The following is a 22,567-nucleotide window of genomic DNA, read 5'->3' on the forward strand; positions in this document are numbered from 1 at the left end:
TCAGTCTATTACTATTCCACACAACCAGGACAATGAAAATACGCACCAACTGTAAACCCAAACTACACTCAACACACAACAGAAACACAATTTAACGTGGGAGAGAACTATCAATATTCTTAAACAAATACAAAGCAATACTAAATGTCTTCTATACTCAGAATTGCACCCTGGAATACTAACGGATTGCTTAACCACAAGCAAGAAATTATTACATTCCTAAACCTAAATCAAAGCGACATCTTACTCCTATCCGAAACTCATTTTACTAATTTAACAGTCTTTAAAATTCCTCCATTACAATTTACAATACACCCTATCCGGACAGCACCGCTCACGGAGGTCCGTCAGTAATAAATAGAAGCAACATTCCTCAACATGAACTACTAGAGTAGCAAACTGATAAAATCCAAGATACGAACATTGCGATTAAAACACATCCATTAAAATTGACAGTGTATCTGTCTGTCAGACAGATATCTGTATATCATTTTACAAGGTAAAATTGAAGGAAAAAGGGCCCCAGGACGAAGAAAAATATCTTTGATTGCTAACCTGAGAGCATGGTATAGAAAGACATCAACACAACTTTCCGTATAGCAACCAACAAAGATATTATAGCCAGAATGATCGCCAACATTCATGCACTCTAAGAAGAAGGAGAAGAAGAAGGGAACACAAAAATAGAACTTTCGAGCAATACATTTAAAATTTAAATCCAAATGACCACAAACTATGGAAAGCAACAAAAAAGCTAAAGAGACCCCAAATACCTGTCCATCCTCTCTAACTACCAAACAACGCATGGGCACGATCTGATGAAGAAACACTTGCAGCTCTAGGTGTTCACTTAGCTAACGTATTCAAAACTGATCCTAGAACTACAGAGTACATAATAAATGATAATGCCGATTCACCCTGCCAACAAGTGTATCTTGCAATAAAAGCACTATCCCCGAACGAAGTTAAAAACGAGATACAGCAACTAAACCTTATGACGAAAACTACTTTTCCTGATCTTCACAGAGGTTTTATCAGAAACACACAGTACAACAATTGCATCCTTTGCAGATGAAGTAGCTGTATTGTCATATTATCAACTAGTGAGAAACAGTAGAAGCTTCTTCTCGTCTCCAAACCCACCTAAACTTACTCGTAGAATGTTCCAATCAATGAGAATTAAAATCAATAAAATAAGTCAGTACAAGTAACATTTACCACCCGTCGTTAAAGACGTCCTTCAATCGCACTTAAAAATACACACGTCCGCGTCCCCGTCAGCACAGCGACAGCAACCAACCATGTAAGTCAAACTAGAAACCACAACAATGAACTGATTGAACATCTCTACCAGAATAAACCAATAATCAGAAGATTCCAGCGACTGTGACTACAAGATTTATTACAACAATGAAATAAACCTCAAAGGCGAACCATCACTGGGTCCTCCATCTTCCATGCTCACAAATTCGTTCACATTTACTCAAAAGACTTCATGTATAAATTTATATTGTAAGTAAAAGTTAAAAAGAAAAAAAAAACTAAATTAAGTACCTATATAAAAAAACCACTAAAAAAATTTCAATGTTTGTAATAATCTAAAATTAATTATAAATTTTTAATAAACATTATTATTAGAAATTTTCATCTATTTCTAACATTTATTTAGTAGAATTATATTTTAAAAAATAAATAAACTTAAAAAATAACAACAAAAAGGCCACTTCAAAAAAGGTTTATACATGCCATTAGCTGCTTTGTTTTAGATAATTTTGCAATAAAAATACAATAAAGGTTATTATTTCAACGTGTTGCCATAGTTAAAAAAAAATTAATAAAATTGGTACAGTAGAACCAGATATATATGTCATTTTTCCGGCGCTCTATTTTCAATCCGTGTAGTTGACTTTTTAGAGAGCGCGGCTGGCCGCATGCCGACGATTGACTGAATCGCTGCATGGGTCGCATGCCCACGATTCAGTCGGCTACTCACGCTACTTTTACTTTAGTCGGACCGAACGCAAAATACTCTATGTTTATAACACTCCTGTTTAAACAATTTTTATATTTTTTCTGGCTGAAAACTTTGTTAAAAACTTTGACTTTTCTTATAAAAGATTGGTTAATTTCAGCTCTTAATGTTGTTAATTAACGTAACAGTGATTTAAAAAAAGGGGTTATCTCAGACCCCAAGGGCCGTAGGACCTTAATTTTTTTTGGAAGTTTTGTATTTTAACCGGCTTTCCGTATTTTTTATTGCCATTTAATTTAATCTAGTTTCTACGGAGTTATTGTAATTGTTTATAAGCTAGAAAAGTGCTATTTATTAACAAATAATTTTGTGTACATAAGTGCAATTTTTTTAAACTTTTTTTTTCATAATTTATTAGTATACATCTTAACGAACAAAATATGCTCATGCCTATTGAGATACATTCAGCCAAATTAACTGGACCAGCCTTAGAAATTAGCTCGTTTTTCAAAAAAATTTATAAACAAATTCAATTTTTCAAAAACTGTTTAACAGATCTGGACCATTTTTTGCGCTCCAATCAAACACTATAAGGCCCTCAATAACTTTTTTGTTTATTAACCGATTTTGATTTAACGTATCTCATTTGATGTATCTTTTTCTTCTGAAAAAGTTATCTGTGGACGTCAAATCTCTAAATAAACAAGTTTTTAAGTTATGAGCAAAAAACTAAGTTTGACGTTTTGATTGTTTATTTAAAAAGTGTTCCACTAAAAAATTGATGAATCCCAAGATGGTACTCTTTTTGTAATATCTCATACTACACATTTCAACTGTCAAATCATGTATTTTCGGTTATGTCAAGAAAAAACCTAACTTGATTGGCGTATTAATGATAAAATAAAAATATTGACAGTTCAAAAATGCAAAACTAATGTGTGTGGCCTAATTTTGGCCTGAAAAACGTATTTTTACGCATATTTACTAAATTTTGGAATGTGTTTAATTCGTAGAACAATTTTAACAGTTGTTTTCAATACAGATTTCAATCCTCTACAAATAGTTTCTGATGTCTTTTGATGTAAAATAATTAGGGAAGCAGGAATTCAACAGTTTAGAATTTTACATTGAGTTTCCTATGGGCCGTTGTCCAATTCACTACCGAGTAATATCCTAGTTTACTTTATATTTTTGTATTTGCAATTTTGGTGTTGTTTCCCGTAAAAACTTATTTTGAATTATTCATGAAAGTTGTACATCGTTCCTATTGTATGAGTTTAAATAAGAATATATATTTATAAGGTAGGTTAAAATTTCATTATGTATTAACGTAATAATAATGTTGATGATATTTTAGAATGCCAGGTACAGGCTGTAGTGAGGCCAAATTTATTAGGTACCTATTAAATTCTTACAATAAATTATACAAGTAATTCTAATCTACATAATCCTAGCTGACCCCTAAGTATTAATGGAAATTCATCGACAAATTTTCAGTGTAGAATGGAGATTGAATTCCTAGATTTCCGTAAATATTGCATGGATAAATATAAACAATTTTCCATAATTAGGTATTATAATCCACTAAACATCTTTATTTCTTAACTATCTTGACTATTTTTCATACATCAAAGACATATAAATACCGATTAAGGGAAAGGAGCAAAATGCAAAATTTTGACGTACGTCAAATTTAATTTTTTTCGAATCCTGAGAAAACTAGTAAATATTTTTGAAAAATTTAAACGCAGAATGAAAGACTACATTATTACCGAGGTCCGAATGTCCCTGAAAACTTCTATAATGTTTATTTTAATAAGTTACAGGGCTGAATATAAAAGAAAAGTGTGATTTTTAATTGCAAATATTTCATTTAAAAGAAACTTTTTATTGACTCTGAGGGACTTTCGGCCCTCGGTAATAAGGTAATCTTTCATTCTCCGTTTAAATTTTTCTAAAATACGTATCAGTTTTCTCAGGATTAAAAAAAATGGTATTATGATTCAAATTACAGTATACTCGTGACGTAATCGCACCCTTAATGTTCATTGGTTAGTCGATCTAGGCAACCGTAGTAATGTCTAAGAACCGTGGGACGTACCTATCCTCTCTGAACCCTGAACTTTTGGCTAGACACGACGAGGGAAGTCATATCATTGGTCGCGTTCACCAGAATAATCCGAGTGCAATCCGATTAATTTGCGCTGAAACGCTGACAGTTTTTTTACTAGTGAACGACTGACGTTTGACATTCGATTGAGAGTGTTCTGTGTTCCATTTGTTTATGTTTTTATTCTTTGTTTATATAATTTATAACCTAGACAGTTTTGTTTTTATTTTAAATAAAACTGAAACTGTCTAAACTAAAATGGATAATATTCTTGAAGAACTTTCGTTTGAGGACGAAATTAGCAAATGCCGTTATACATTTAGCAGATGTACCTACCTCAAATTATTCCAGAAGGATGAGATGAAATTAAATATATATAAACCATAATTCAATATCCAATTTAGAGAACATTTTCGTATGTCCAGAACTACTTTCCAGGTAAAATTGTATAACAAATTAATAACATCATGTATATTATATTGTTATATTTCCAGGAACTATTTAATTGTATTGGTCATATCCACCAATTTGAAAACAATAATTCTATTGGAAAAAATTAATGTTTATGATGTGGATGCTAAGTAAACCAGATAATTTGTTGCTGGGGATACGTTTGGTTTGCCAAAGAGCTCTGGACATAAGATTTTCACCCAAATAATATAGAATTACAAAAAATTGGAAATAACTAATCTTGAATATCAATGTGTATATTGAGTTTAATTTTATTGTAAATATTCTATAATATAATTTTATTGTAAATATTATATTAACACATTTGTGGACACATTTTCATATGCAGACAGTAATTTCCCTTTGTAAGTACATGCATATATAGTCGTATCTGCGAATGGGTTAATTGTAAATCGTAATCAATAAAAATTTTTTGTGAATCAATAAAAACTGGTTTGTTTGAAAATAAATGTAGTACAAATGTGGTTATGATATTTATTTTCATGCTTAGATAAAAACTAAATGTATTGTAACACAATCTTTCATATATCTTCCTCCTCCATTGTTAAGCAGAATTTGTTAACAAGAATTGTCCCTCCATTCTTTTTTTAATAAGAGGAATTTCTTCCTTAGTGTTCCTAGTATTTGGTTGTGGCTCTAAAATTGCATTTGTTTCACTGAGGGCATCTAAAAGGTCTCTCAATCCTTATTTCGTTTGACATAGCCATACTCGTAGAAATAATTCTATCTGTATTGATAGTATTATCAGAGAACAACGAACACATGGTGGTCTTCAGAGTGCTCCCAACCAACAGTACCTTATGCTGCTGCGTTTTCTTTTACTGTTTTAACCCTTATCCGGGCAAGTGGGGCTCAATAGGCCCGAAACGCCATGTCTTTTATATGGAAGTAAAATGTCTTGCCCGGATAAGTATTAAAGTGAGCTTTCTCGTTTCAGAATTTTTTATCGAATGCAGCTTCAAGATAACGTAAATATGCAAAATAATTATTTTTTCCCTTTATAGGATGCCAGCAACAACTTTGTAATGTAAGATTGCTTGGAAATGTGCTTCTGTATGAGCATCATAAAGGGATGTCTACTGCATTCCCAGTTTATCTCAAGAGTTAGTTGGTTGTGATCAAAGAATCTTATTAAAAAATAGATTATATCTCCCTCTAGTTCTTTTTTCATAGTACTTATATTAAATTTGGAGTATGCCTAATTCCATGAAATGACAACAAATAATATGATTGTAAATAGTTTTGAAAAAGCTGTTTAAACTGTATAATTAAATTTTTTTTAAAACGTCTACTTTTAAAAATTTTGTACCTAGGCCTGGATCCCGCATACCAAAAAAAAGTTGATTAATAGCAAGCTCAAATTTGTTAATAGCTTAACAGTGTCTAGTTGGACACACTTTGATGTATAGAAACACTGAAACAGGGGAAGCCTTAATTGTGGAATGTGCCATCCTGACAAGTTTATGATTGTGAAAACTAGCAGGTTGTTTTTAAGTTTATTCAATAGCAAACTTTGTATATTATAATATATGAAAAAATTTTTGTCCGAAAAATATGTTGGGCAGTTGGCTGAAAGACTTTGGTCGATGGCCTTTTAGTACATTGTATCAATAAAGTATGTCTCTCTCTATGTTGGGCATTTTAATAATTCCGACACGTAGAACATGTCAGAGGATAGGAATTATATTGGTGATAAATAGCAGTCTGATTTTGCATGCTAATGAAAGAGTAGCAAATCAATTGGAAGTTCTGTCCGACACAATACATGAGACGTTTTTGTAGTCTGACGTTCGAAACCTGTAACCTGTTCAACAATTAAAACTTCCCGTTCCAGTGTTTGTTTTAAATTAAAACATCAAAGTTTGTCCGACTAGACACCGGTAAGCTAATAATAAATTTTCAGCTTGCTATTAATAAACTTTCTTTTGGTATGCAGGATCCAGGCCTATTAACTATTTAACTCGAGCAGATTCCATTTTACCAGCTAATATAAATCTCATTCAAAATTCGGCATATCTAGATACTTAACTTAATGAAATCTTACCAGAATAATAAACGTTTACTACAAGAACAAGAAAATTTTGATAATAAATTAAAGATTCGGTCAGCTGTAGAAAGGTTTGAACTAATAAAATGCAAATTTAGAGGATTAAAATTTGATACAGAAAATATTCGATTAACGAACATTGTGCTTTACACAATTTTATAATATAGAAGGCAATAATGTTCTGGATAAATGCAATATTGAGTAGGTATGCTAAATAAAGAAATTAATAATATAACGGTGGGTGAAGAAGAATAAAAAATTGGAAATATTATTGAAAATAACTAATATGGAGTATTATTGTATAGGTACCTACCTACCTATATTAAATTTAATTTTATTGTAGGTAAATATTAATTACAAATAGTTGGTATGCAATCAATACCAATTTTTATAAGATTTGCGAATCAATCAAAAACTGGATTGCTGGAAAATAAATGAGGTAGGTACCTACTATAGGGGAGACTGGGTAACAGTGAGACACTTTTTTTTCATTTAACCATAAGTCCACTACTGTGACATGTATAAACAAAATTTCTTCAGGATTGTACTCTCACATGTGTTCATTACACAAGAAAAAGTCAAATTTGAATATAGCTCGGTTTGTTTAGTTTGTATTCGACGCATAAGGTTAAGTTGTCATTTGTCTCAGTGTTACCCATGCATGGGTAACAGTGAGACAGTATAATATTTATAGGAAAGAAAACATAAAAAAACATTTAAATTACAAAGTATTTATTTACATGAAAAATAAAACAAATAAAAAACAAATTCAAGTTACAAAGTACTTATTTATTAAAAAAATAGGGATCGGAAATAACGTACATTTATTAAATTGAAATTTATCTCTAATGAAAAAAAAATTGCCGTTTAGTATGACGTTAACAAACTGGCCTTGGCAATATCATCTTAATGCCTTTTACTACAAATTTTAGAAAAAAAAAAATACAAAATGTAATTTTTTATAACATCTGCGTAACAGTGAGACATGTCTCAATGTACCCCGTCTCATTGTTACCCATTTGCCATAAAATTTAAAAAATATTATTTTTGTTATTATAAAACTTAGTTTGCATTGCTAAACTGTGGTATCATGTTTACTAATCTATACACAATGTCATAGTAATACTAGAAAAATCTTAATAATTAACATGCTTTTATAAAAAATTCTCAAAATCCCTGTATTATTTTACTTAGTGCCCACCAAACACACTTTATCACGATAAATCCTAAACTGACACTGCACGGCCGCCGAACATATTAGTAATCAGTAACCAGTAAATACAGCAATCATGCGTAAGTAATAATATCTCCACGTGGCGAAAAGGAGGGAAGATATTTCAAGTGTCTCACTGTTACCCATGTCTCACTGTTACCCAGTCTCCCCTACACATATTGTGTTAATATTTCTAGTAACTATATAAATAAAAAAACACAAATATTTCTAACTTAATTTAGATAATAACTATAATAGGATACATATAAATAAGAACTACAAATATTTACAATAAATTACATACAATAATTATTGTATTTATATTCAATTTTAATTAAATTGTCCATTTTACTTTGAACTTAATTTTAAAGTTGGCAGGATTCAGCTATCACAGCACAATAACAAATTTAAGGCTGAATAAAATGGCGAGCGCTTCCAATCCGATTAATTCAGCGCACCGTTCACTAGTAAAAGAGCTTCCAATCCGATTGCAATCCGATTCCAAGCTCTCTGTTTGATGAACGCAACTATTGTCATTACCTTGCTGTATCCAAGTTGGCCCATTTTGTAGATGGGTTCTTTGTTGTACACTTTGTCAAAAGTGATACTAACGTATCAGAATTCAGTAACGGTGTATTCCTTCCAGTTGAATGTCTCTATAATGTATCTGGAAAACCTTATTAGCACTTGTAGCTCACTGGAGAGTGCTGAAACTAAATTATTCTCCGTCTAATATACTTACCGTTGGACGTCATCCGCGTCATGGTGTGATCGGTAGGTGTGTTCCTTTTTAGAATCATTTTGCCGAGTTCACTGGAATTAGAGCCACAAGACATATTTTATTATATAAGCGTAGAAACAATATTTGAAGATTTTTTTTTATTTACAAACTCGCATCAGCCTGTACGGCTATTAGCGAAAATGATAGTTTTGTTAACAATAATAATAACTATAGAATACTACAATTAAATTTTATATAAACAGTTTATTGCTTTTAAGTATTGAAGGATCACTTTGGAACCGCACTTTGAGAATAGTATTTTCAAATCGTCCGGGATTCCGAATTGAACTCTTTCCGCACTGTATAACGGGCACTCCACTAGAAGGTGTTTTATTGTCAGAGGGGTCTCACAAGCATAACACTCCGGTTGAGGATCTCGTGTCATCAGATGACCATGCGTGAGGCGGCTATGACCAAGCCGCAATCGCGAGATGATCACTTGGGAAAATCGGTTTGTGGAATTATCAGACCATCGTTGAAATGTTGGTTTTATCTCAAATAACTGCTTCTGGTTTTCATGCCATCTGCTATTCCATATATCAACTATTTTGCTGTGGAAATATGATTTGAGATCTGACGCTGGAGTTGTTGGATAGATCTCTATAGTTGCGTCCTATAAGGCTTCTCGAGCATGTTTATCTGCCAGTTCATTTCCAGCGATTCCAATATGAGATGGAACCCACAGGAAAGCAACATTTTTGTGATTTAGATTGTGCAATTCTTGTCTTATGAGTTTGGCCACAGGGTGGGGAGAATAGATTTTAGAGATGATTTCTAAAGAATTTAAAGAGTCCGTAATTATGAGAAAGTTAATTTGAGAACTTTTCCTAACATGACTTAGGGCTTTATATATCGCAAAGAGTTCTCCTGTTAAAATAGTGTTAGTCCCCTCTAGTTTATATTTCTTTATTTCATTATGTGTTACAAAGGCAGATGCTACACAATATTTAGTCTTTGATCCATCAGTGAATAACTGTTCGAATGAGGAAAATTGAGAAATGAAGGTTTGATATTTAGAAATAATTATATGACGATTGGTTTCTTTCTTATTTTCTAACGCTAGATCCATTATTAAATGAGGAGAAGATATTAGCCAAGGAGGGGGAGTTGGTATTTTGCTAGGATAGATTTTAGGAACTTTAAGGTGTAGTTCATTTATGATTCGTTTGCATTTTTCTTGAAAGGGAATGTGCGTTTCTGTATGCTGAGTACTTGAAGAGCAAATAGTTTGGTGACATTGTGAAGAGTACCGCTTCACTGCATATGAGAGTATTAATTCCTGTCTTCTTAAATCTAAAGGTAGTTCGCCGAGTTCGGCCTGAAGACTTATAATAGGAGTTGTTCTAAATGCACCACATATTATTCTAAGAGCGTTGTTTTGTACGATATCTAAAACTTTTAGAGTTGTTTTTGAAGCAGATGAGTAAGCTTGGCATCCATAATCAATTTTGGAACGTATCAGATTTTTATATAATGTGAGTAGAGTCCTACCGTCCGCTCCCCAGTTTGTACCAGAAAGACATTTCAAGAGGTTTAGTCTTTTTTGACATGCTGCTGAAATATATTTAATATGTTCTTTCCAGGTTAAAGCTTGATCAAATATTAGACCTAGATATTTAATTGCTTCTACATATTCGAGTCTCTGACCTCCAAATGTTAAAGTAGGTATCTCCTTTATCTGCTTTGGTCTCTTTGAAAATAGGATACAGCGAGTTTTGGATGAAGCAAATTGAAAACCACCCTTTTTAGACCAAGATATAAATTTATCGAGTTGATCTTGCAGTAATTTGGCCATACTCTGTATATTGTTTCCCTTTAAGAATATTATGAGATCATCAGCATATAATCTGGCTTGAATGGGTTTATTCATTGATTTGATTATATCATTAATAGCTACAAGAAAAAGCGTCGGACTGATCACTGATCCCTGAGGTGTGCCATTTTCTTGATATTTCACATTAGATAGAAGACCGTTTACTTTTAGCTTGAAATTTCTATTTAGGAGAAAATTTTTAACAAAAGCGAGTATATTTCCTTGATAACCCCATGATTTTAGTGATGATATTATTTTGTGATTCCAGGCCATATCAAATGCTTTATGCAAATCAAAATAAATTGCAATACATTTCTGGTTGTTACAGAAGGCGTTATTAATATGCGTTTCTAGATCTACTAAGTTGTCGGTGGCCGATTTTAAAGGACGAAATCCAGATTGTTCATTAATCAGATGGTTGTTTTCTTCCAGACACCACAATAAACGTTTATTTATAATTTTTTCTAAAAGCTTACACATGACACAAGTTAGAGAGACAGTGTAACGATGCGTGATACGTATCGTCACTTTATAATAAGCATTACAAAATATTTGGAACACTCTCACTAGGTATGCAACCAACGTTACAGACACTTGTATTGAAAGTTGCTGTTGATCGACGACAAAGTTGGTAACTTTGGGGAATTCAGAACCTAGAAGTTGGTTTGTGTGTCGATACGGCTTCCGGCTGACGTGATTGTCATTGTAGAGGGACCGGATCGTCACTTCAATCTCGGCTTGTGTGGAAGCAAGACCTCACACCAGTGGCCATTACGGAGAATATAAAATTTTGGTTTAAACGTTTTAAATAGAATATTAATTTACGTGAGAAGGAGTTGTTTTGTTTTTGGTTAAGTGTTTGAAAGGAAGAGTTTTTGTGTTCCAACACCTTTTTTTGAAGAGTAATGGGTATGTATTGAAGAAATGTTTTTCATAAAAAAAAAAATAACCCTTTTATTCATTCTCAATATCTCACATATATTATCTTTAAATGAATTGTTATTCTTCAATCATCAGATTTGCAATATTTCAATACCATCGCACTTATTTTTTCTACAGAGAAAAGAATTCTTTCTAACTATATACTTCCAGTTCAAAATCAGTTTGGAATCAATGACCATTCTTATTCTCTCATTTATATAACTCCTTAAAGTAATCTTGATTACCAGATTCATATTTACTTGTTCAAATACTTCCTTATATTCGTTTAAAAAGGCTCTTTCCAGTCAAGGACAATCAAGGTCACTGACATTTCAAGCAAGTATATCAAGCTTAATTTTTTACTTAGATTTTTTCTCTGTCAAGTTCTGATAAGGTGGTACACCTTTTTGCCTAGGCCTGTTCTTGTGTGTTCAAGGCAATCAGCTGATCAAAGGTTTTGTTTTTAGCCACTGGTGGAGACCAAGATTAAGTCAGCCAAACAAGTTTTGAAATGGAATAGACAATCATTTTGGGTTTTTGGGCATTGGATGGAGTTTAGTTTTGGTTTATTTTTTTTGGAAAATATATAGTTTTCCCGGTGCTAGGAAGTAGCTCCTTGTCGCACCTCATCTTCATACCTTCTGGTTGGTGAGAAGTACTTCCCCTAAGGTAGGGAAAACCGGAAGATACCTTACTTGGCTCTCCCCGTATCAACTACTGGAGTTTGGAGAAGCCATAGTCCTGCATTTAGTAGAAGCGACAGGTTTTTATTGTTAAAATTTACATTTACAATCCTTTTGCCTAATATTTTTTTTCAACTTTAACATTTTTAATAACATAGATAACCTTAAAAATCATGTAAATTCAACTCTTCTAAAATCAATTCACTTTATCATATTAAAAATTTTCTTTTCAACAAATTTTAGGTCATTTTCATTATTGTATCTTTATTTAAAATAGTCCGGAGATCATAACCTACCCGGTAAGATAATGTGCACACTATCGTAAGGTTATTACCTCATCTCTTTAATAGTATTTATTTCAATTCGTAAGTATTGTCCGGTTCGTCATTCTGATCAGATACGAAATTGTCAACCAATGTTGTAATACTCTTTAATAATAAGTTTTTGTACATGCATATTCAAATCAACTAATTGTCTTGGTATAATAAATTCAATCCATTTTTATACTGTAATATATAGGTTATAGACAGGAGCGTACTAGCCTAGTACGTCAGGTGTTAGCTAGTTTGTATAAATTGTATATAGGGTTATAGGTAATTTTTTTCCATTAAACTGGTTGGTTGTACATACTTATATGTTTTATTATCCTACCACTTTAATAGTCTTAGTTAGGTACAGCATTACAAGTCACTCGGGAAAGAATTAAGTTAATCCTTCCCAGGCGCCCATATACGTTCTCTGTAATATCTTCTCGGTCAGTAGTTTAACTTTCTTTTCATCCCTTCTTTTTGCTAATTTATTTCCTATAACATTTCAGTACTTCATTAGATATTGTCTTATTTCGGGTGTGCAAATTCGGCCAACCCTCTCCTGAGTCCCACTTATCAAGTCTCTTAAACATCCAGCTAGCCTAGTTTCAGGAAACTTCCATAACTAAGTAACTACCCCTTTGAAGCTATATCTATTCTGCCACAACAAAACCTTCGTTTTCGCAACAATTGATGCTTGCCAACGTGGTACCCGACTTCGCAATAAGACAGTATATATTATCTTCTTTTATTTTGGTTGCTTTTGTTGAAAACTTTTCTAGTAAGTATCCATCTGGTTCATAGTTGTATAGTTTAGAGTTATATAGAGATATATGTTTGTTCTTTTGTACGTTACTTGAAAAAAATAAATAAACTAGTGCACTTGTGTTGCTGTATTGGTACTATTTTATTTTATTTAAAATAATAATCGTAAATCTTGAGTAGGATAATATTTGAACAGGTATATTGGTTGACATTTCGGTTTGATCGGTTTGGTGATACCTGGATATTTATTTTGAAAGATTTAGAAGGATTTATTTTTTTTTGATATCTAGGTACATTACTATTTTTGATTTAGGTGCAGCCATAATATACTACAGTTAGCTAAATTTTTGCTTACCATACCTATATATAATTTATAAAGTTTTCATTTTTTTTATATACATTTTCGTTTAAACAGTTACTTAAATTATTTTAAATATCTACCCCAAATATATATCTCGGTTATATTTGGTTTGTCGGTTTATTCGGTCGTTAGTTTAGCAGCTCGTCGGTTGAGCAGCTTGTTTAGTAGATAGTCGGTTAATTTAGTCGTTAGTTTGTTGGGGTGGGTTCGGTTTGTCGTTGTTGGGTTGGGTTTTTTGTTACTAAATTTTTCCTATCACCATGTGTACCTTTCAGCCAGAACATTTGTTAGTTAAGGAGTTAGATTATGAGTTGAGGATAAGGGAAATAGAGGTTGAGGGAGCCGCTAAATATGATAGAAAACGCAGTCTATTGCGTGGTGCTCTTAAACAGGAGCAAGGAAATAGGAGTTTCCGCCAAATTTCAGCTGCAGCTATTCCTTTCCTGGAACAACAACAGGGAATAAATGAGACACTAGAAGATCTTACGCAAAAGATAAATAATTTTAGAGGGACTGTCCATGATAGCATATATTCTAGATACATTTCACGTCTTGCTCATATCTCTGGTCGTGTCCACTTATTATGTTGCTCAGATGAGGAGCAACAACTTTACAAACGCTCTATGTCCATTAGGATTCTCAGTTTAGAAGGTGAACTTGATTCTCGCGTAAATCCTTTAGCCACCTCCACTCCTGTTTCTTCGGTTCAAGCCTCTAATTCCTTGTTACATCCCAAGCCTGTGCAGGTACATAAGTGGGGAGTTTCGTTTTCTGGTGAAGGCCACTATGACAAAGTTATTTTATTTTTGGATAGGGTAGAATGTCTCCGTGTTTCAAGAGGCGTGAGTGAAGAGGATCTTTTTTCAGCTTCTGCAGAATTATTTACTGGCCATGCTTTTACGTGGTTTATAAACAACCGTGGTAGCTTTACCACTTGGACTGATTTGGCTCAGAAACTGAAATCTGACTTTCTGCCGTATTCTTTCCAGACTGATCTCTTAGACGAGATCAAGAACCACAAGCAGAAACCTGGAGAATCAGTGACCATGTTTATCAATACTATGTTAGGCAGGTGAAGAAAGACTTCCAACCGGAGACCAGCACGCAAACCGAAATCAGGGAAAAGGTAATTGTTAGTAACACTTCAGTTGACTCGTGCGGTTCGCTTGATCGTAGATTATCCCCTCCAGTCTTAAACTGGAATTTTAGTAATAAGCATAATCAGGACAAGGAAACAGTTCCAAATTCTATACCAGGTTGTACGTTTGTAAATAATAATAATATGTCTATGTTAATACCAGATAATTTTAAAAATAAATCAGATATTTTGGATTTTGATATAAATTCGTTATTAGTTAGGAAACATAATGATAACCGACCTTATCTTGAAATTGAAATTTTAGGACAATCTTGTTTAGCTCTATTAGATAGTGGTTCTAACATTTCTTTAATAGGTTCGAATTCGCTGAAATTGTTAGAAAACACGGATATTAATGTTATGCCTATTTCTTCTCTGCAAGTCTCTACTGCGGATGGTGCTATCCAGTCAATTACAGGTAAATTTGACACAGAAATCGTAGTTGCCAATATTCGGAAAATGGTTAAATTTTATGTTATCCCTTCAATTAAAAATTCTATAATTCTTGGCATGGATTTCTTAAATGCATTTAATAGTACATTAAACTGTTCAGATTTTCGTTGTTTATATCTTCCTTTAATGTCGCAACTGTAAGTGCCATTCGTGAGTTCTCTAGTTTGTCTAGCTTAGAACAAACCCAGTTAGAGAATATTATCTCTAAATTTTCTTCTATCTCTTCCAAAGATAAATTAGGCCGTACACATTTAATATCTCATACTATCGAAGTGAACACTTCAACTCCGTTTAGACAATATCAATATCCCATACCTCAGGCATGGCAAGCAGATTTGGGTAAAGAAATTGATTCGATGCTCTCTCTAAACATTATCGAACATTCAAATTCTTCATATTGTTCGCCGTTATGGATGACAAAGAAGAAGGATGGATCATTCCGAGTATGCTTCGATGGTCGCAAACTGAATAGTATCACTACTAATCGAGATGCTTATCCCATCCCTCGGATAGATATAATTCTGAGCAAACTTCAGAATGCCAAATATATCTCTTCGATCGATTTATACAAAGCCTTCTTACAAATTCCATTAAGCGAAGAGAGTAAGAAGTATACTGCTTTCGCTGTCAGTGGTAAAGGGTTATTTCAATTTGTCACAATGCCTTTCGGTCTAGTTTCAGCTCCACAAACAATGTGTCGTCTAATGGACTTGGTTATTGGTCCACAACTTGAACCATTTGTATTTTATTACTTAGATGACATTATAGTTGTTACTCCTGATTTTTCCTCACATATTGAGATATTAGAGAAGTTATTTTCACGCCTTAAAGAGGCTAATCTCACTGTTAATTTAGAGAAATGTAATTTTTGTCGTCCTAATTTGAAATTTCTAGGATATGTTGTTGATCATCAAGGTTTGAGAACAGACCCTGATAAAGTAACCGCTATTAAGGACTTCCCCATTCCTAAAACTACTACACAATTACGTAGGATCTTGGGCATGTGTGGTTACTATCGTCGATTTGTGCCTTCTTATTCTACTTTATTATCACCCCTTACTGACCTCCTTAAGAATAGGAAAAAGGGCCAGACTATCACCTGGACTCCTGAAGCTGATGATGCTTTTCATCGCATTAAAGAAGCTCTTACCAGTGCTCCTGTCATGACTTCACCTGATTTCAGTGAACACTTCTATCTCATGACAGATTGTTCAAATACCGCTTCAGGTGGTGTACTCTTTCAGATGAAAGATGGTTCTGAACACCCCATAGCCTATACTAGTAAGAAGCTTAATAAGGCTCAGAAAAATTACTCCACTACAGAGCGTGAACTCCTTGCTATTATTCATGGCTTGGAGGCTTTCCGTTACTATTTGGAAGGTCGTAAGTGCACCCTTATTACTGACCACAGTTCATTATTGTGGATGCATTCTATGCGTAACCCCTCCCAACGTTTGTCTCGATGGATTTGTAAGTTGTCAGCCTTTGATTATAATATCGTCCATCGTAAAGCAAATGGTGTTGTAGTAGCTGATGCTTTGTCTCGAACATTTGATGTCAATCTTCTTGACTTATCCACTTTAGTTCCGGATGCATGGTATCAGAAAATGGTGGAAAAGGTTACCCAAGAACCTGATCAGTATCCTGATTTTAAAGTAGAAAATAATATCCTTTATAAGCATGTCGTTAGTTCAGTGGAAGCTTTGTCTAATATGTCTGATTGGAAGATTGTTGTCCCAACAGCAAACCGGGATGAAATTCTTCGTACATTTCATGATAATGTGACATCTGGTCATTTTGGTTCTTATAAAACATTTAGTAGGACAGCAGAATTATATTATTGGCCTGGCATGCGCACCTATATCAAGAAATATATTTCTAGATGTAGAGTTTGTGCTACTTGCAAGCCAAGTACTATGCCACAAGCTGGATTAATGGGTACTTTTAGGAACATTGACTTCCCATGGCAGATGATATCCATGGATCTGATTGGACCATATCCTCGTAGTTACAATGGCTATACCTATTGTTTAGTAGTTGTGGACTACTTTACTAAATTTCCACTAGTTTTTCCTCTTCGGAATGCTACTGTCCCTGCCATTGTGAAATATTTGGAAGAACAAGTCTTTTTGTTGTTTGGTGTTCCCCAAATTGTGTCTTGTGACAATGGTCCTCAATTTGTGTCTAAGGCCTTTAAGGATCTTCTAACTAAGTACAAAGTTCAGAAGATCTTTTATAATGCTGCATACCATCCGCAAGCTAATCATAGTGAGCGAGTGAACCGCAGTATTGTAACAGCCCTTAGATCGTACACCTATCCAGATCACAGAGCTTGGGACCAGTATATCCACTCCATAGCTCAAGCCATAAGAACTTCGGTCCATGAAGTTACTCAATGTTCTCCAGCTTATCTGAATTTTGGTAGAAATATTGCTTTGTCTGGTTATTATTTTGGTTTAATTTCAGACAATTCCACAAATCTCCCTCAGATCTCTGAGAAACTTCATCGTTTAGATGATGTTCAGACTTTGCCCCCAATATTTGCAGACATCAGGAAGAAGTTAAAATCTTCTTACCTTAAGTCACAGAGTCAATACAATTTGAGTAAAAGAGATTTGCGATTCTTTGTTGGTGATCGGGTATTAAAACGTAATTTTGTTAAGTCAAGTAAAGGTGATGCTATTTCTGCCAAATTTTGTCAGAAATATGTCCCATGTGTTGTCAGTAAAGTAATCTCTCCTTTAATATATGAATTAAAAGATAGTTCGTCCAACAGGAAACTTGGTCGATTTCACATAAAGGACTTACTACCAGATAATACTGTCAACGACTTAGCATCTTCGTCGTCAGAAGAAGAAGATTAACTTAACAGGTTTGATCAAGTTAATTCCTCTTTCTAAATTTTAGAAATAATCGATTGTTCAATGAATAGGTTAACGATTGGATTTTGATTTTAGTCACCAGATAGGGACTCTATGTTTTATCTATTATAGTAGTCTTTCTAGCTTTCCATATTCTATGTATCTGAGATGTCATTAGTTTATTATTGAGATTTAGCTTAGTTGGGCTTAATATTGAACTGGTATGGAACTGTTAACACCTTGTATGTGATTATGCTTATATATGTCATCACTTGTAGATTAGTGTATCTACCAAATAGGTTTAGTTTTGTGTTTAATTTTTAGTTTCTGCTGGAGAGTTATTAAAATGCTTAGTATGATTCCTTGATACATTAGCTTCTTATGGTCTAAAGAAGTTATCGCGATATTTGTTTGGTAAATAAAATTTGAGTATGCAGTGAGAGTCCAAAGTTATACACCATTTGTCAAATATGTAGTTAAGTTGATTAAGATAAAATTTATGATAACACGATGACACCATTTCGTTAATTATCATATTGAGTATTTCTTAGGAAAGTGGTTTGCCTAGCTTGGCTATGCAAATACGTGGGTTCGAGACTTGTTGCTTATCGACTGTGCACCTGATAGGAAGCAGATTTCATTGCTCACAGTTGCCTAGTTCCAAGCCATACCTCAATTAGTTCAGATGCTGAATCTTTATGATAGAATGTTTAATCATCATTTTAATCATGCACTAGGCATTCTTATTCAATTTTCAGTTTATGATCATTCTGAAGAGACTTAGGTGTAAACTTGTCTGTTTATTGTATACTTATTATGCGTTCGCTTTACTATTTTGTTTGTTCTGATAATAATGGTAACTTCTTAAAGATCAGTCCTATGAAAATATGGTAGCTTTTGCCTACACCAAGGGATTATTGTGTTCGAACATCAGCTTTCCTGGAAACTCATTATTTTTGTTTGTATGTAAATTAGAGTCGGGATCAACATCCTGTTGACTGTGAGTAACTAGGGAACATTTTCTTAATCTGCAGTTTCTTTAGAAATTGATTTACTTGTTCTCTAGTATTTCCTTAGTTGGATTTATTTATAAGAGTTATTGATATGTGACTTCTTGATTTATTTCATGTGTAATGACTTCAAAATAGTGGTTAGCTTCTTCTGGCCATTCTTATCAATCTGTTGTAGCTATAGCCATAGTTAGAGAAACCCAGCGTGAGCTAACTTCTGTTATGTCAACCATTCGATTAGTTACCCTTGGAAAGATCTTCCATTGCATCTAATACAAATCTGATGATCAGTTGAATTAGGTTCATGGTACCCAATATGTAATCATTATTAGCACATTTAGCGCTAAGTTGTAGCATTGCTCAATTAAATCTGCCTGATTGTTCCACCTTGGATATGCTTCCCTATAAATCTGTTGTCCACTGCCGGATCAATTTAGGATAAAAGTCTTGCTACAATAAAATTTCCCCTTCTTGAATGACTCTTATATTTAGGTTAAGTTATACTGTGGTCTATTTTTTGGCATGTTGAGAATTGGATACGAGATTTCTACTGACTGTTCACTTTGTATATGCTCTATTTAAATCTGTTGTCCATCGATAGAACAGTTTGTACTACTCGTCCCATTCGACATTTTTTTTTGATTAGAATTTATCTGAATTATGAAGTTTAGCAACGGGTTATAATAAACCTTAACTATGTATGTTGGTACCATATGTGATATATTGGTCATTAAGACAACCCCATTTACATGACTCATAATTTGCGGTTAGGTATAATCGATCGAGTCAGCTGTAAGTGTGAGTAAGTTAGTCGTCGTATAGGTTATATTGAGTTTGTATTCGAATATTGTTGTTATGGTGTTCTGGTTGACTATAATTTGGGGTTTTATAAAAATCTACTGAATCAACTTGAACACAATTTGGTCTTTATGATGTATGCACCGAGGACTTGTCCTACGAGTTCTGTGTCGCTAATATAGGTTATTTTAGGGTATTCTTAGGTTCGTAGTATAGTTTAGATATTTGGTTTATTCACGCCTGTGTTGGATCCCACAGCGTGTGATTTTTCTCTATGGATACATATTTGTATTGAGTATCTATATGGGTATATATTATGTATAATAAAAAAAAATTGTTTATAAGATCAATTTTTTTTCTTACAAGTAATGGGGGAATGTAACGATGCGTGATACGTATCGTCACTTTATAATAAGCATTACAAAATATTTGGAACACTCTCACTAGGTATGCAACCAACGTTACAGACACTTGTATTGAAAGTTGCTGTTGATCGACGACAAAGTTGGTAACTTTGGGGAATTCAGAACCTAGAAGTTGGTTTGTGTGTCGATACGGCTTCCGGCTGACGTGATTGTCATTGTAGAGGGACCGGATCGTCACTTCAATCTCGGCTTGTGTGGAAGCAAGACCTCACACCAGTGGCCATTACGGAGAATATAAAATTTTGGTTTAAACGTTTTAAATAGAATATTAATTTACGTGAGAAGGAGTTGTTTTGTTTTTGGTTAAGTGTTTGAAAGGAAGAGTTTTTGTGTTCCAACACCTTTTTTTGAAGAGTAATGGGTATGTATAGAAGAAATGTTTTTCATAAAAAAAAATAACCCTTTTATTCATTCTCAATATCTCACATATATTATCTTTAAATGAATTGTTATTCTTCAATCATCAGATTTGCAATATTTCAATACCATCGCACTTATTTTTTCTACAGAGAAAATAATTCTTTCTAACTATATACTTCCAGTTCAAAATCAGTTTGGAATCAATGACCATTCTTATTCTCTCATTTATATAACTCCTTAAAGTAATCTTGATTACCAGATTCATATTTACTTGTTCAAATACTTCCTTATATTCGTTTAAAAAGGCTCTTTCCAGGCAAGGACAATCAAGGTCACTGACATTTCAAGCAAGTACATCAAGCTTAATTTTTTACTTAGATTTTTTCTCTGTCAAGTTCTGATAAGGTGGTACACCTTTTTGCCTAGGCCTGTTCTTGTGTGTTCAAGGCAATCAGCTGATCAAAGGTTTTGTTTTTAGCCACTGGTGGAGACCAAGATTAAGTCACCCAAACAAGTTTTGAAATGGAATAGACAATCATTTTGGGTTTTTGGGCATTGGATGGAGTTTAGTTTTGGTTTATTTTTTTTGGAAAATATATAGTTTTCCCGGTGCTAGGAAGTAGCTCCTTGTCGTACCTCATCTTCATACCTTCTGGTTGGTGAGAAGTACTTCCCCTAAGGTAGGGAAAACCGGAAGATACCTTACTTGGCTCTCCCCGTATCAACTACTGGAGTTTGGAGAAGCCACAGTCCTGCATTTAGTAGAAGCGACAGGTTTTTATTGTTAAAATTTACATTTACAATCCTTTTGCCTAATATTTTTTTTCAACTTTAACATTTTTAATAACATAGATAACCTTAAAAATCATGTAAATTCAACTCTTCTAAAATCAATTCACTTTATCATATTAAAAATTTTCTTTTCAACAAATTTTAGGTCATTTTCATTATTGTATCTTTATTTAAAATAGTCCGGAGATCATAACCTACCCGGTAAGATAATGTGCACACTATCGTAAGGTTATTACCTCATCTCTTTAATAGTATTTATTTCAATTCGTAAGTATTGTCCGGTTCGTCATTCTGATCAGATACGAAATTGTCAACCAATGTTGTAATACTCTTTAATAATAAGTTTTTGTACATGCATATTCAAATCAACTAATTGTCTTGGTATAATAAATTCAATCCATTTTTATACTGTAATATATAGGTTATAGACAGGAGCGTACTAGCCTAGTACGTCAGGTGTTAGCTAGTTTGTATAAATTGTATATAGGGTTATAGGTAATTTTTTTCCATTAAACTGGTTGGTTGTACATACTTATATGTTTTATTATCCTACCACTTTAATAGTCTTAGTTAGGTACAGCATTACAAGTCACTCGGGAAAGAATTAAGTTAATCCTTCCCAGGCGCCCATATACGTTCTCTGTAATATCTTCTCGGTCAGTAGTTTAACTTTCTTTTCATCCCTTCTTATTGCTAATTTATTTCCTATAACATTTCAGTACTTCATTAGATATTGTCTTATTTCGGGTGTGCAAATTCGGCCAACCCTCTCCTGAGTCCCACTTATCAAGTCTCTTAAACATCCAGCTAGCCTAGTTTCAGGAAACTTCCATAACTAAGTAACTACCCCTTTGAAGCTATATCTATTCTGCCACAACAAAACCTTCGTTTTCGCAACAACAGGACGATAAGAATCTGCTTTGTTTCGTGGTTTATTAGGTTTTAAAATGGCAATAGTTATAGAGGATTTCCATAATCTGGGAAATTCATGTTTAGTCCATATACGATTGTATATTTTTAATAAAATTTCTAAAGCTTCTTCAGGTAGGTGTTTCAGAAAAGAAGCTGGAATGTCATCCGGACCTGGAGATGTGTCCTTTAAAGAATCTAACATCTCTCTTATTTCTCTGATTGTGATAAGTACATTTATAGGTTCATTATTGTTTACTATGTTGATGGGAATACTTTCTTTTTGTTCTTTATAAGTTAGGAAATCTTTATCATAAATAGAATTTGAGGATGTTAACTGGAATGTTTCGGCTATTTTTTCTACGATTTCTGCATG

At 33.4% G+C, this 22,567-nt stretch overlaps 2 long non-coding RNA genes across 2 annotated transcripts; both read left to right on the plus strand.

Moving 5' to 3' along the window:
* The first annotated feature begins 4,131 nt into the window (after nt 1-4,131).
* LOC126882328 (uncharacterized) lies at nt 4,132-4,982 on the plus strand. The gene is made up of 2 exons (XR_007697274.1): nt 4,132-4,520; nt 4,577-4,982. It is a non-coding gene; the product is annotated as an uncharacterized LOC126882328 (long non-coding RNA).
* A 6,371-nt stretch (nt 4,983-11,353) lies between these two features.
* Nucleotides 11,354-21,813, plus strand: LOC126882329 (uncharacterized). Its single transcript, XR_007697275.1, has 2 exons — nt 11,354-11,648; nt 20,822-21,813. It is a non-coding gene; the product is annotated as an uncharacterized LOC126882329 (long non-coding RNA).
* The last annotated feature ends 754 nt before the right edge of the window (nt 21,814-22,567 follow it).

The sequence above is a fragment of the Diabrotica virgifera genome, chromosome 3 (genome assembly GCF_917563875.1).
Source record: "Diabrotica virgifera virgifera chromosome 3, PGI_DIABVI_V3a".
NCBI lineage: Eukaryota > Metazoa > Arthropoda > Insecta > Coleoptera > Chrysomelidae > Diabrotica > Diabrotica virgifera.